Source organism: Oncorhynchus mykiss, chromosome 22, assembly GCF_013265735.2.
Source record: "Oncorhynchus mykiss isolate Arlee chromosome 22, USDA_OmykA_1.1, whole genome shotgun sequence".
In the NCBI taxonomy this organism is placed as follows: domain Eukaryota; kingdom Metazoa; phylum Chordata; class Actinopteri; order Salmoniformes; family Salmonidae; genus Oncorhynchus; species Oncorhynchus mykiss.
In genome coordinates, this window is record NC_048586.1 from 23147975 (window position 1) to 23162588 (window position 14614).

The 14614-nt window shown below is 46.7% G+C and overlaps 1 pseudogene; it reads left to right on the forward strand.

The window, feature by feature from the left end:
- The first annotated feature begins 12375 nt into the window (after nucleotides 1-12375).
- On the forward strand, nucleotides 12376-13038 carry LOC110502028 (annotated as a pseudogene).
- Nucleotides 13039-14614: the final 1576 nt, after the last annotated feature.

Genomic DNA, 14614 nt, shown 5'->3' on the forward strand with positions numbered 1-14614 from the left:
CCATCTATTTTGTTTAGTGCACCAGTCCCTCCTGCAGCAAAGCACCCCCACAACATAATGCTGCGACACCCGTGCTTCACTGTTGGGATGGTGTTCTTCGGCTTGCAAGCCTCCCCCTTTTTCCATATCGATGGCCATTATGGCCAAACAGTTCTATTTTTGTTTCATCAGACCAGAGGACATTTCTCCAAAAAGTATAATGTACAGTTGCAAACCGTAGTGTGGCTTTTTATGGTGGTTTTGGAGCAGTGGCTTTTTCCTTGCTGAGCGGCCTTTCAGGTTATGTCAATATAGGACTTGTTTTACTGTGGATATAGATACTTTTGTACCTGTTTCCTACAGCATCTTCACAAGGTCCTTTGCTGTTGTTCTGGGAATGATTTGCACTTTTCGCACCAAAGTAGGTTCATCTCTAGGAGACAGAACACGTCTCCTTCCTGAGCGGTATGACAGCTGCGTTGTCCCATGGTGTTTGTACTTGCGTACTATTGTTTGTACAGATGAACGTGGTACCTTGAGGCGTTTGGAAATTGCTCCCAAGGATGAACCAGACTTGTGGAGGTCTACAATCTTGCCTGATTTCTTTTGATTTTCCCATGATGTCAAGCAAAGAGGCACTGAGTTTGAAGGTAGGCCTTGAAATACATCCACAGGTACACCTCCAATTGACCCAAATTATGTCAAATAGCCTATCAGAAGCTTCTAAAGTCATGACATCTTTTTCTGGAATTTTCCAAGCTGTTTAAAGGTACATTCAACTTAGTGTATGTAAACTTCTGACCCACTAGAATTGTGATACAGTGAATTCTAAGTGAAATAATCTGTCTATAAACAATTGTTGGAAAAATTACTTGTGTCATGCACAAATTAGATGTCCTAACCGACTTGCCAAAACTATAGTTTGTTAACAAGAAATGTGTGTAGTGGTTGAAAAACTAGTTTTAATGACTCCAACCTAAGTGTACGTAAACTTCAGACTTCAACTGTACGTATCAGTTTAATTTAAAGCGCTGCACAGACGAATGTGGAAAGAGAGATATCTCTTGTATTGCCACAGAGTACCATGTGTTTTTTCTCAAGTCCCTACATGTTCCTTTGCAAACTGGCAGCTGCCATTAATGAAACTGTGGCAAAGAATGTAAATTGAATAACTAAAGAAAACAAATACAATACCTAGGAAAATGGCACCTGCAATGTGCTATTACAGTACTTACAGAAAGGAAAACCAATAGAGATTCAAATAAAGTGGTGCAATGGTTTATTTCACGTTTTAGTTTGTTGCGTAACTTTCTTGTTGTGTTTTTGATTAATTTGTTTGATTCTTTTTTTAAACTTTTGCAGACAAGCATCATGTGTGATGTTTATAAGGGTGATTGTGTCGCATTAAATGGTTGGCAAAATAATGTATTATGGGTAGAGTAGTGTTGTGCACAGCAATGCCTCTTGTGGCAAGTAAAGAATAAGGCTCCAACAGACACTATTGTACCCAAAAATTGGAAGACCACTGCTGTCCTTACAAAGCCTTGTATTACTGTGTCGGGTGTCACCTGAATAAAGCAGTAGTGTTATAATGACAGTTATGAAAAACATTTGAACAAGACCCAGACCCTCATTAAGAGGGGCCTAAACGTTTCTGTAAGTAACAGATACAATGATAATCAATTGTGATTCTTATGAATAACTTTTGGATAAGCTAATTGATCCCTCTTGGCTCAGTACAGAATTGAAATAATCTGATTATAGGTACTCTATGTGGAGGTTAAGATTTAAGAATAATAAATACTTTGATGTCAATAAGAGAACATGATGGCCAAACCAAACCAGGAGTAAGTGAGGAGACTTATGGAATTAGGTTTCCTTGTGGAGCCCAAGGAATAAAGACAAATGGTGCGTTCGTACATTCCCTCTGGCTATCTACTTCCATTTCAGAACACTCTAGTCTGAGTGTGCTAGAGCGCAGAATAACTGATGAATTTACAAACATGGGGCGACGCACAATTGGCCCAGCGTCGTCCGGGTTAGGGAGGGTTTGGCCGGCAGGGATATCCTTGTATCATCGCGCACTAGCGACTCCTGTGGCGGGCCGGGCGCAGTGCACGCTGACCAGGTCGCTATCCGGGTTGAATGCACGCTGTGTTAAGAAGCAGTGCGGCTTGGTTGGGTTGTGTTTCAGAGGAGGCATGGCTCTCGACCTTCGCCTCTCCCGAGTCCGTACGATTGGATACCACGAAATTCGAGAGAAAAAAGGGTTAATTTTTAAAATAATTTACAAAGAATATGGCCGGTGTCAGTAAACGTTGGCAAAAAAGCGTAATTAAATTGTTGCTATCAGCACAGCTACAGTCACCAATGCTCTGGATAACATAGAAACAGCCTAACCAACTCTGCTAGGTCGGAGAAAAATGTCAGAGAGAGGCGCTCTCTCATTTATGTCTGGAATTAGCTTTAGCCAGTTAGCTTGGGTGCTCGACTTCAGTTGTGAGGTCACAACGCTCGGATCAGCCCTACTCCTCGGCCAGAGTGTCCAGTGTGTGCTCTGAACGCTTCGAGAGAGAAATGCTCTGAATTTACAAATGGACAATCTGACAACACTCTAAATGTAAGAATGGCCAGATCACACTCGGAGCGCTCTCTGGCACTCCAGAGTGAATTTACGAATGGCCAGATCACACTCGGAGCGCTCTCTGGCACTCCAGAGGGAATTTACGAATGGCCAGATCACACTCGGAGCGCTCTCTGGCGCACCCAAAGAGTAGAACATTAAAAAGAGAGGAAGAAGGGTGAAAATGCCTTCCTGCGTGCCCCTCCCTCTCCTCCTCCGTCACCCATGTCCCTATAACTAACCCATCTACCCTTCCCTCACCCACCTCAGCCCCTGCCCCCTACCCTTCTACCCCCCAGTGCCCCAGCACAATAGGCTTGACAGAGACTGATAACAAAAACATCCTGCAGCATTTATCACTATAATGTATTATTTTGACTACTGACCTCCTGATTTTAAAGTGGAATAACATGTACTTAAAACTTTTTTTGAGAAAATTGATTCCAGATATGAATTCAGTTTCCTTTCTTTATTTGGTGCTAAAGATTCAGTAAACCAAGAGAAACCCTGAGTTTGAATGTTTTTACTGTTATACTGGTGATGTTGTTTAAAACAATAATAAAGATGATTTAACTAGAAGGTCATTTGTTACTCTTTTTTTCAACATACACTGAATATACAAAACATTATGAACATTATGCTCTTTCCATAAAATAGACTGACTAGGTGAAAGCTAGGATCCCTTACTGATGTCATTTGCCCGGACGAATTGAGGCCGAATATTAGGAAGGTGTTCTTAATGTTTTGTACACTCAGTGTATATCAAGACTTTTATTTATATAAATGTTTTATTTTTATTTAACTAGGCAAGTCAGTTAGAACACCTTCCTAATATTCTTATTTACAATGAAAGCATACCCCGGCCATAACCCAATGACGCTGGGCCAATTGTGAGCCGCCCTATGGGACTCCCAATCACGACCAGATGTGATAGTGTAGTGACACCTCTTGCACTGAGATGCAGCGCCTTAGACCGTTATGCCACTCGGGAGCCCAAATAAGACAGGTATTATTTCATTGTGTGACCATAATAAGTGCACATCAGATAAGTGCAGTTTACCAGTCCAAATGTTGTACTTGCTCCTGATCTAGGCTACAGTAAATATGCCCTGGTTTAATAATGCAGTCATTAATTATAGTCATGATCATTGCAGCTGACTGGATATGCCTTATGGTGTATAGATGAGGATACTGTGCTGCCAGACAGATAGGATACTGTGCTGCCAGACAGATAGGATACTGTGCTGCCAGACAGATAGGATACTGTACCTTGACTTGTTCAGATGACTATTAAAATAGTCTATGATATCTTCGATTCATCCTATAGTTTTCAGGCACATCTATGGGGACATAGATATATATAGATGTATTTCCTCATAATAAGAGGTGCTTTCTTTCTTCCGCAAAACACAAAAATACATGTTTTGGTTTCTTAACAACAGTTCACATGTCTCGAAAAGGATGCAGCGACTGATCTTCCGCGCGTGCGAGCACACGTCACTGTCATCTATTCACCCTGCTTTTATTGTGCCGAGCTACGATTATCACAATTGATAACTTCCAATTTAATTAATTAAATATGGCCATTAATAATTACATAATAACAGAAGGCTACAACAACAAACTGAGTATTAGGCTATTTATTAAATCTGTTTGCCAGGTCAAGGTAGGCTACACAAGTGGCACAAATTGATTTGCAATGACTCCAGTGATATTGTAATTTCAATATACACTGCTCAAAAAAATAAAGGGGACAACTCCAAGTCAATCACACTTCTGTGAAATCAAACTGTCCACTTAAGAAGCAACACTGATTGACAATAAATTTCACATGCTGTTGTGGAAATAGAATAGACAACAGGTGGAAATTAGAGGCAATTAGCAAGACACCCCCAATAAAAGAGTGGTTCTGCAGGTGGTGACCACAGACCACTTCTCAGTTCCTATGCTTCCTGGCTGATGTTTCGGTCACTTTAGAATGCTGGCGGTGCTTTCACTCTAGTGGTAGCATGAGAAGGAATCTACAACCCCCATCAAGTGGCTCAGGCACTGCAGCTCATCCAGGATGGCACATCAATGCGAGCTGTGGCAAGAAGGTTTGCTGTGTCTGTCAGCGTAGTGTCCAGAGCATGGAGGCGCTACCAGAAGACAGGCCAGTACATCAGGAGACGTGGAGGAGGCCGTAGGAGGGCAACAACCCAGCAGCAGCCTTTGTGCAAGGAGGAGAAGGAGGAGCACTGCCAGAGCCCTGCAAAATGACCTCCAGCAGGCCACAAATGTGCATGTGTCTGCTCAAATGATCAGAAACAGACTCCATGAGGGTGGTATGAGGGCCCGACGTCCACAGGTGGGGGTTGTGCTTACAGCCCAACACCGTGCAGGACGTTTGGCATTTGCCAGAGAACACCAAGATTGGTAAATTTGCCACTGGCGCCCTGTGCTCTTCACAGATGAAAGCAGGTTCACACTGAGCACATGTGACAGAGTCTGGAGACGGCGTGGAGAACGTTCTGCTGCCTGCAACATCCTCCAGCATGACCGGTTTGGCGGTGAGTCAGTCATGGTGTGGGGTGGCATTTCTTTGGGGGGCCGCACAGCCCTCCATGTGTTCGCCAGAGGTAGCCTGACTGCCATTAGGTACCGAGATGAGATCCTCAGACCCCTTGTGAGACCATATGCTGGTGCGGTTGGCCCTGGGTTCTTCCTAATGCAAGACAATGCTAGACCTCATGTGGCTGGAGTGTGTCAGCAGTTCCTGCAAGAGGAAGGCATTGATGCTATGGACTGGCTCTCCCGTTCCCCAGACCTGAATCCAATTGAGCACATCTGGGACATCATGTCTCGCTCCATCCACCAATGCCACGTTGCACCACAGACTGTCCAGGAGGCGGATGCTTTAGTCCAGGTCTGGGAGGAGATCCCTCAGGAGACCAACCGCCACCTCATCAGGAGCATGCCCAGGCGTTGTAGGGAGGTCATACAGGCACGTGGAGGCCACACACACCACTGAGCCTAATTTTCACTTGTTTTAAGGACATTACATCAAGGTTGGATCAGCCTGTAGTGTGCTTTTCCACTTTAATTTTGAGTGTGACTCCAAATCCAGACCTCCATGGGTTGATACATTTTATTTCCATTGATCATTTTTGTGTGATTTTGTTGTCAGCACATTCAACTATGTAAAGAAAAAAATATTTAATAAGAATATTTCATTCATTCAGATCTAGGAAGTGTTATTTTAGTGTTCCCTTTATTTTTTTGAGCAGTGTATATTTATTGTATCAAATGGTAGGCTACAGTAGCCTGCAACTGCATAGAAACGTATAGCCTACTTGATGGCCAACAGATCCAAATTCCATTTCAAATTTCCACTAGCTCAGCGACATCGTTTTCAAAGTAGCCCAATTCTCAATAGTTGTAGCTACTTGCTGGGCCAGTCATATTTATTGAAATTATATTGCTCTTGATTTTTTTTTTTTTACTTCAAGAATAGAGGAGCTTTTAATATTCAATTGTTTTAGGGTAGAAATAGAAGCCTGATCATCACATCGGTGTGTGTCGTGCTGCTGCTCCAGTTTCAACTGTTCTGCCTGCGACTACGGAACCCTGACCTGTTCACCGGATGTGCTACCTGTCCCAGACCTGCTGTTTTCAACTCTCTAGAGACAGCAGGAGCGGTAGAGATACTCATTAAAGATCGGCTATGAAAAGCCAACGGACATTTACTCCTGAGGTGCTGACTTGCTGCACCCTCAACAACTACTGTGATTATTATTATTTGACCATGCTGGTCATTTATGAACATTTGAACATCTTGGCCATGTTCTGTTATAATCTCCACCCGGCACAGCCAGAAGAGGACTGGCCACCCCTCATAGCCTGGTTCCTCTCTAAGTGTCATGTACTGTCATGTTGTGTCTTGTCTCTGTCCTTTCCCTTCACCCTGTCTCCCTCTGCTGGTCGTTGTTAGGTTACCTTTTCTCCCCCGCTTTCCCCCAGCTGTTCCTTGTCTCCTCTTGACTACCTCGTCACCCCTTCTCCCACCTGTTCCCCTTTTCCCTCTGATTAGTCCCCTATATCTCTCTCTGTTTTTGTTCCTGTCCTTGTCGGATTCTTGTTTGTTGTGTTTCATGCCTGAACCAGACTGTCGTCATGTTTGCTGTAACCTTGTCTTGTCCTGTCGGAATCTGCCGGTCCGTCTGAGCCTACCTATGTTTGGTAATTAAAGAAGCTCTGTTTAAGTTAATTCGCTTTTGGGTCCTCATTCACGCACCGTAACAGAAGAATCCGACCAAGAATGGACCCAGCGACTTCGGATCCTCTCCACTCAGCCGTCGGGATCCAGGGAGCGATGCTAGGCAGACACGAGCAGGAAGTGTCTGCTGCTCGACATGCCGTTGAGACCCTGGCCACCCAAGTCTCCAACCTCACAGAACAGGTTCACCATCTCCGCCTCGATCCACCGGCCACTTCCAGGGCTTTCGAATCTCCGGAGCCCAGAATCAATAACCCGCCGTGTTACTCTGGGGAGCCCACTGAATGCCGCTCGTTCCTCACCCAGTGTGATATTGTGTTTTCTCTCCAGCCCAACACTTACTCCAGGAGCACTGCTCGTGTCGCCTACGTCATATCTCTCCTTATTGGACGGGCTCGTGAGTGGGGCACGGCAATCTGGGAGGCAAGGGCTGAGTGTACTAACCAGTATCAGGACTTTAAGGAGGAGATGATACGGGTTTTTGATCGATCTGTTTTTGGGGAGGAGGCTTCCAGGGCCCTGTCTTCCCTATGTCAAGGCAATCGATCCATAACAGACTACTCTATTGAGTTTCGCACTCTTGCTGTCTCCAGTGGCTGGAACGAGCCGGCCTTGCTCGCTCGTCTTCTGGAGGGTCTCCGCGCAGAGGTAAAGGATGAGATTCTCTCCCGGGAGGTTCCTTCCAGCGTGGATTCCTTGATTGAACTCGCTATTCGCATTGAGCGACGGGTTGATCTTCGTCACCGAGCTCGTGGAAAGGAGCTCGCGCTCTCCGTCGCTCCCCTCTCCGCATCACTACCATCTTCCTCTGCCGGCTCGGGTGCTGAGCCCATGCAGCTGGGAGGTATCCGCATCTCGACTAAGGAGAGGGAACGGAGAATCACCAACCGCCTCTGTCTCTATTGCGGTTCCGCTGGTCATTTTGTCACTTCATGTCCAGTAAAAGGCCAGAGCTCGTCAGTAAGCGGAGGGCTACTGGTGAGCGCTACTACTCCTGTCTCTCCTTCAAGATCCTGCACTACCTTGTCGGTCCATCTACGCTGGACCGGTTCGTCAGCTTCCTGCAGTGCCTTAATAGACTCTGGGGCGGAGGGCTGTTTTATGGACGAGACCTGGGCTCGGGAACATGACATTCCTCTCAGACAGTTAAAGGAGCCCACGGCCTTGTTCGCCCTGGATGGTAGTCCTCTCCCCAGGATTCAGCGTGAGACGCTACCTTTAACCCTCACTGTTTCTGGTAATCATAGTGAAACCATTTATTTTTTAATTTTTCGTTCACCTTTTACACCTGTTGTTTTGGGCCATCCCTGGCTAGTTTGTCATAATCCTTCCATTAATTGGTCTAGTAATTCTATCCTCTCCTGGAACGTCTCTTGTCATGTGAAATGTTTAATGTCTGCTATCCCTCCTGTTTCCTCTGTCTCTTCTTCACAGGAGGAGCCTGGTGATTTGACAGGGGTGCCGGAGGAATATCACGATCTGCGCACGGTGTTCAGTCGGTCCAGGGCCACCTCTCTTCCTCCACACCGGTCGTATGATTGTAGTATTGATCTCCTTCCGGGAACCACCCCCCCCCGGGGTAGACTATACTCTCTGTCGGCTCCCGAACGTAAGGCTCTCGAAGATTATTTGTCTGTAGCTCTTGACGCCGGTACCATAGTCCCCTCCTCCTCTCCCGCCGGAGCGGGGTTTTTTTTTGTCAAGAAGAAGGACGGGTCTCTGCGCCCCTGCATAGATTATCGAGGGCTGAATGACATAACAGTGAAGAATCGTTATCCGCTTCCTCTTATGTCTTCAGCCTTCGAGATCCTGCAGGGAGCCAGGTTTTTCACTAAGTTGGACCTTCGTAACGCTTACCATCTCGTGCGCATCAGGGAGGGGGACGAGTGGAAGACGGCGTTTAACACTCCGTTAGGGCACTTTGAATACCGGGTCCTTCCTTTCGGCCTCGCTAACGCTCCAGCTGTCTTTCAGGCATTAGTCAATGATGTCCTGAGAGACATGCTGAACATCTTTGTTTTCGTTTACCTTGACGATATCCTGATTTTTTCACCGTCACTCCAGATTCATGTTCAGCACGTTCGACGTGTCCTCCAGCGCCTTTTAGAGAATTGTCTTTTTGTGAAGGCTGAGAAGTGCACTTTTCATGCCTCCTCCGTCACATTTCTCGGTTCTGTTATTTCCGCTGAAGGCATTAAGATGGATCCCGCTAAGGTCCAAGCTGTCATTGATTGGCCCGTCCCTAAGTCACGCGTCGAGCTGCAGCGCTTTCTCGGCTTCGCGAACTTCTATCGTCGTTTCATCCGTAATTTCGGTCAGGTGGCAGCTCCTCTCACAGCCCTTACTTCTGTCAAGACGTGCTTTAAGTGGTCCGTTTCCGCCCAGGGAGCTTTTGATCTCCTCAAGAATCGTTTTACATCCGCTCCTATCCTTGTTACACCTGACGTCTCTAGACAGTTCGTTGTCGAGGTTGACGCGTCAGAGGTGGGCGTGGGAGCCATTCTTTCTCAGCGCTCCCTCTCTGACGACAAGGTCCACCCATGCGCGTATTTTTCTCATCGCCTGTCGCCGTCGGAACGTAACTATGATGTGGGTAACCGCGAACTGCTCGCCATCCGGTTAGCCCTAGGCGAATGGCGACAGTGGTTGGAGGGGGCGACCGTTCCTTTTGTCGTTTGGACTGACCATAGGAACCTTGAGTACATCCGTTCTGCCAAACGACTTAATGCGCGTCAGGCGCGTTGGGCGCTGTTTTTCGCTCGTTTCGAGTTCGTGATTTCTTATCGTCCGGGCTCTAAGAACACCAAGCCTGATGCTTTGTCTCGTCTCTTCAGTTCTTCAGTAGCCTCCACTGACCCCGAGGGGATTCTCCCTGAGGGGCGTGTTGTCGGGTTGACTGTCTGGGGAATTGAGAGGCAGGTAAAACAAGCGCTCACTCACACTCCGTCGCCGCGCGCTTGTCCTAGGAACCTTCTTTTCGTTCCCGTTCCTACTCGTCTGGCCGTTCTTCAGTGGGCTCACTCTGCCAAGTTAGCCGGCCACCCTGGCGTTCGGGGTACGCTTGCTTCCATTCGCCAGCGTTTTTGGTGGCCCACCCGGGAGCATGACACGCGTCGTTTCGTGGCTGCTTGTTCGGTCTGCGCGCAGACTAAGTCCGGTAACTCTCCTCCTGCCGGCCGTCTCAGGCCGCTTCCTATTCCCTCTCGACCGTGGTCTCACATCGCCTTAGATTTTGTCACCGGACTGCCTTCGTCAGCGGGGAAGACTGTTATTCTTACGGTTGTCGATAGGTTCTCTAAGGCGGCTCATTTCATTCCCCTTGCTAAGCTTCCTTCTGCTAAAGAGACGGCACAAATCATCATCGAGAATGTTTTCAGAATTCATGGCCTTCCGTCAGACGTCGTTTCGGACAGAGGTCCGCAATTCACGTCTCAATTTTGGAGGGAGTTTTGCCGTTTGATTGGGGCTTCCGTCAGTCTCTCTTCCGGCTTTCACCCCCAGTCTAACGGTCAAGCAGAACGGGCCAATCAGACTATTGGTCGCATCTTACGCAGTCTTTCTTTTCGCAACCCTGCGTCTTGGTCAGAACAGCTCCCCTGGGCAGAATACGCCCACAACTCGCTTCCTTCGTCTGCGACCGGGCTATCTCCTTTTCAGAGTAGCCTCGGGTACCAGCCTCCGCTGTTCTCATCTCAGTTCGCCGAGTCCAGCGTCCCCTCCGCTCAGGCTTTTGTCCAACGTTGCGAGCGCACCTGGAAGAGGGTCAGGTCTGCACTTTGCCGTTATAGGACGCAGACTGTGAGGGCTGCTAATAAGCGTAGAACTAAGAGTCCTAGATATTGTCGCGGTCAGAGAGTTTGGCTCTCCACTCAGAACCTTCCCCTTAAGACGGCTTCTCGCAAGTTGACCCCGCGGTTCATTGGTCCGTTCCGTATTTCTCGGGTCATTAATCCTGTCGCAGTTCGACTTCTTCTTCCGCGATACCTTCGTCGCGTCCACCCGGTCTTCCATGTCTCCTGCATCAAGCCCGTCCTTCGCGCCCCCGCTCGTCTTCCCCCCCCCCCCCCATCCTTGTCGAGGGCGCACCCATCTACAGGGTCCGTAGAATTTTGGACATGCGTCCTCGGGGCCGTGGTCACCAGTACCTCGTAGATTGGGAGGGGTACGGTCCTGAGGAGAGGAGTTGGGTTCCCTCTCGGGACGTGCTGGACCGTGCGCTGATCGAGGATTTCCTCCGTTGCCGCCAGGTTTCCTCCTCGAGTGCGCCAGGAGGCGCTCGGTGAGTGGGGGGGTACTGTCATGTACTGTCATGTTGTGTCTTGTCTCTGTCCTTTCCCTTCACCCTGTCTCCCTCTGCTGGTCGTTGTTAGGTTACCTTTTCTCCCCCGCTTTCCCCCAGCTGTTCCTTGTCTCCTCTTGACTACCTCGTCACCCCTTCTCCCACCTGTTCCCCTTTTCCCTCTGATTAGTCCCCTATATCTCTCTCTGTTTTTGTTCCTGTCCTTGTCGGATTCTTGTTTGTTGTGTTTCATGCCTGAACCAGACTGTCGTCATGTTTGCTGTAACCTTGTCTTGTCCTGTCGGAATCTGCCGGTCCGTCTGAGCCTACCTATGTTTGGTAATTAAAGAAGCTCTGTTTAAGTTAATTCGCTTTTGGGTCCTCATTCACGCACCGTAACACTAAGTTTCTTCCTAGGTTCTGGCCTTTCTAGGGACTTTTTCCTAGCCACCGTGCATATACCCCTGCATTGCTTGCTGTTTGGGGTTTTAGGCTGGGTTTCTGTACAGCACTTTGAGATATCAGCTGATGTAAGAAAGGCTATATAAATACATTTTCTTTGATTTTGATTTGTGTCTGCATAACCAATTCTTTGAATGAAATACATGTGAAAAACACATATGATACTCATTATTAAAGGATCAGATGATCCGATTCTTCAGGATCTGATTCTTTTGAAACAAAAGTATACACCTCACACACAGTTATTGGCTTAAAAACAGAAGACACCTGTACCATGTCAGATATAGAGTTGAAATGTGTTACATTTTGAGTTTGCATCCCACAATTACACTGTATATACAGTAGATCATAGAAGACTGAAATGTAACAAAACTGTTTGACATAGAAACACCAGATTGTTGTCGTTTAAAAATATATATAATATTGATTAATTATGAAATCATCCTAAATATGAATAATATTCAACCCATGAGGCTTTTTTTTGTCATTGACTGCAGGAAAGGGCTACAGGCCATTTCCAACTGAGCTGACATTGGTAGCAACTGAGCTGACATTGGTAGCAACTGAGCTGACATTGGTAGCAACTGAGCTGACATTGGTAGCAACTGAGCTGACATTGGCAGCCGTCTCCGCCAACGCGTTAACATTGCCTTTACATTTCAATTGTGCTTTAGCGCTGAATTTCAGCGCTAAGGTTTGAGTAGAGCCCCAAGCCTAATAGACTAGAAAGATTAATGATTGTTTGTTGCTTGGTTTTCAGGGAAGCAGGTTGTCACCATGACGTCTCGTGTGGGCCCTCAAGCTTCAGGTACTGAAGGGAGTGACTTCAAACACAGAGAGAATGTGGCCCCGCAGTACCAGTTGAGGTAATCATATCTGTCTGTGCTTTTATCTGTCTGTATGCTTGTCTGTCTTGTCTGCCTACTTTTCTATCGGATCATACTGTCTCAACCTCCTCTCCCCTTTTTCTCTGTGCCTCCAGTGCCTTGATAAAGTAGGAGTTGCGGAAGCTCAACTTTGTCCACCTTCTGCTGTGGCTCGTGGTGGCGGCCCAGGTGACCATCAGCAAACTCGACCTGGTGCCCAGCGACCCGGCGTCCCTACAGATGATAGTACCCCTACCTGATCAGTTTCTTTCCACTGGTCACCAGCAGCCTGTCGCTGTCCAAGAACAACATCAGCTACCTGGTGATCTCCATGATCAGCTCAGGCCTGTTCTCTATCGCTCTACTCTTCTACGGCATCATGGAGATGCTCGGCGAGGCCCAGTAGCTTTACTGCCAAGGCAAGGTCTGCCGCTTCGTCTTTGGCTGGGCGGAAGTCACCGTCATGTACCTGGTGATAGTGGTGGCGGTGCAGGTGGATGCCTGTCAGATATACTACAGCAAGAAACTGCTGGACGCCTGGTTCTATTTCACACAGGAGAAGAAAAAGAAGTGATGCAGATGTATTGTGGGTTTTGAGGCAAGGGAAGAACTGTTTTTTTCTATTTTTTTCTGTCTGTCTCTAGGATGCATTTATAAGTACTGTATATTGTTATTTATTTACTACCACATAATCCCTGTCCATTATTTTTCCAGATTGTCTAGTCAACCTTGCATACTCTTTCTCGCCAAGCTTGCATACTCTCTCTCTCCATTTCAAAGATACTGACTCAATGTACATTTTATCTCACACACACCATAGGAGGATGCTGAAGGGAGGAAGGCTCATAATAATGGCTGGAACGGAGCGAATTAAAAGGCATCAAAAACATGGAATCCATGTGTTTGACTTGACACATTTGATACCATTCCACCTGTTCCGCTCCAGCCATTACCACGAGCCCGTTCTCCCAAATTAAGGTTCCACCAACGTCCTGTGATACACACATTAGTATATTACATACACACACAAAAACATACACAAACACACACACACGTCTCATTCCACTACTCTGGATCCATGTTGTCTATTTTTTCCTTCCCATTTCATCTATCTTGGGGCTCCCGAGTGGCCCAGCGGTCAATAGCACTGCATCTCAGTGCTAGAGTCGTCACTACAGACACCCTGGTTTGAATCCAGGCTGTATCACAACCGGCCGTGATTGGGAGTCCCATAGGGCTTAGCACAATTTGCCCAGTGTCGTCCAGGGTAGGCCGTCATAGTGAATAAAAATGTGTTCTTAACTGACTTGCCTAGTTAAATAAAGGTTACATAAAAAATATATATTCTCCCATGAACGCTGTGGGGTGTTACTACCTTGGTTCTCTACTTGTTGCCATGTCAACTAGCCTCTTCATCTCAGGTCCTGGATCTTACTGGACCTAGCCTGAGCTGTGCCAGCCAGCTAGCAGTTAGTATCAGCAACACTCTACTTAGTTTGACAAGCCTCAGAGTTAGAACGAGAGAGACTGCAGCTTCCTCTGAGACCACAATGTTTACTGATACAGCTGTTAGTTGTGTGTGTATGAAACAGGCCCTTGTGTGAGACTGCAGCCGGAAGGAGGATCTCTCAACTGACTCTTTGTCTCAACAGAGGAGGAATGAGGGCTGAACAAGTTTGTTGCCATGGTATCAGTAAATGGACATCGGTTGACTAATCTGTCAAATATTGAAAGCACTATAAGGCATGCACACAAGTACTGTCCAATGCTTGAGCCTGAGAGACATGAGATTCTGTGTTCCAATGGCAAAAAAATTATGCTTTATCTCACTAAGTAGACTTGAAAGGTTACGCTGTGTCTTGACTGCTATCAAGGGGTCTTGATTTGCCCCTGCCAGGTAATGTGCCCAAACTGTAATGTTCATCATTCATATACCTCTTAAATGACATGTATGCTTGACCCATTTCCCCATCAATTCATATGTTCTTTTTTACCATCAATAAAAAGGGAAATTGAATCCTTGTTGTCTTGTGTCAAGATTGTTGTGCCTTTAGTTGTCTTGATTGTTACTGACCTTGTAATGTGCTTAATGAGTTTTTATTACAGCTACATACGCTTAGTCACAAATAATTCATTCATTTTCAGTCCTG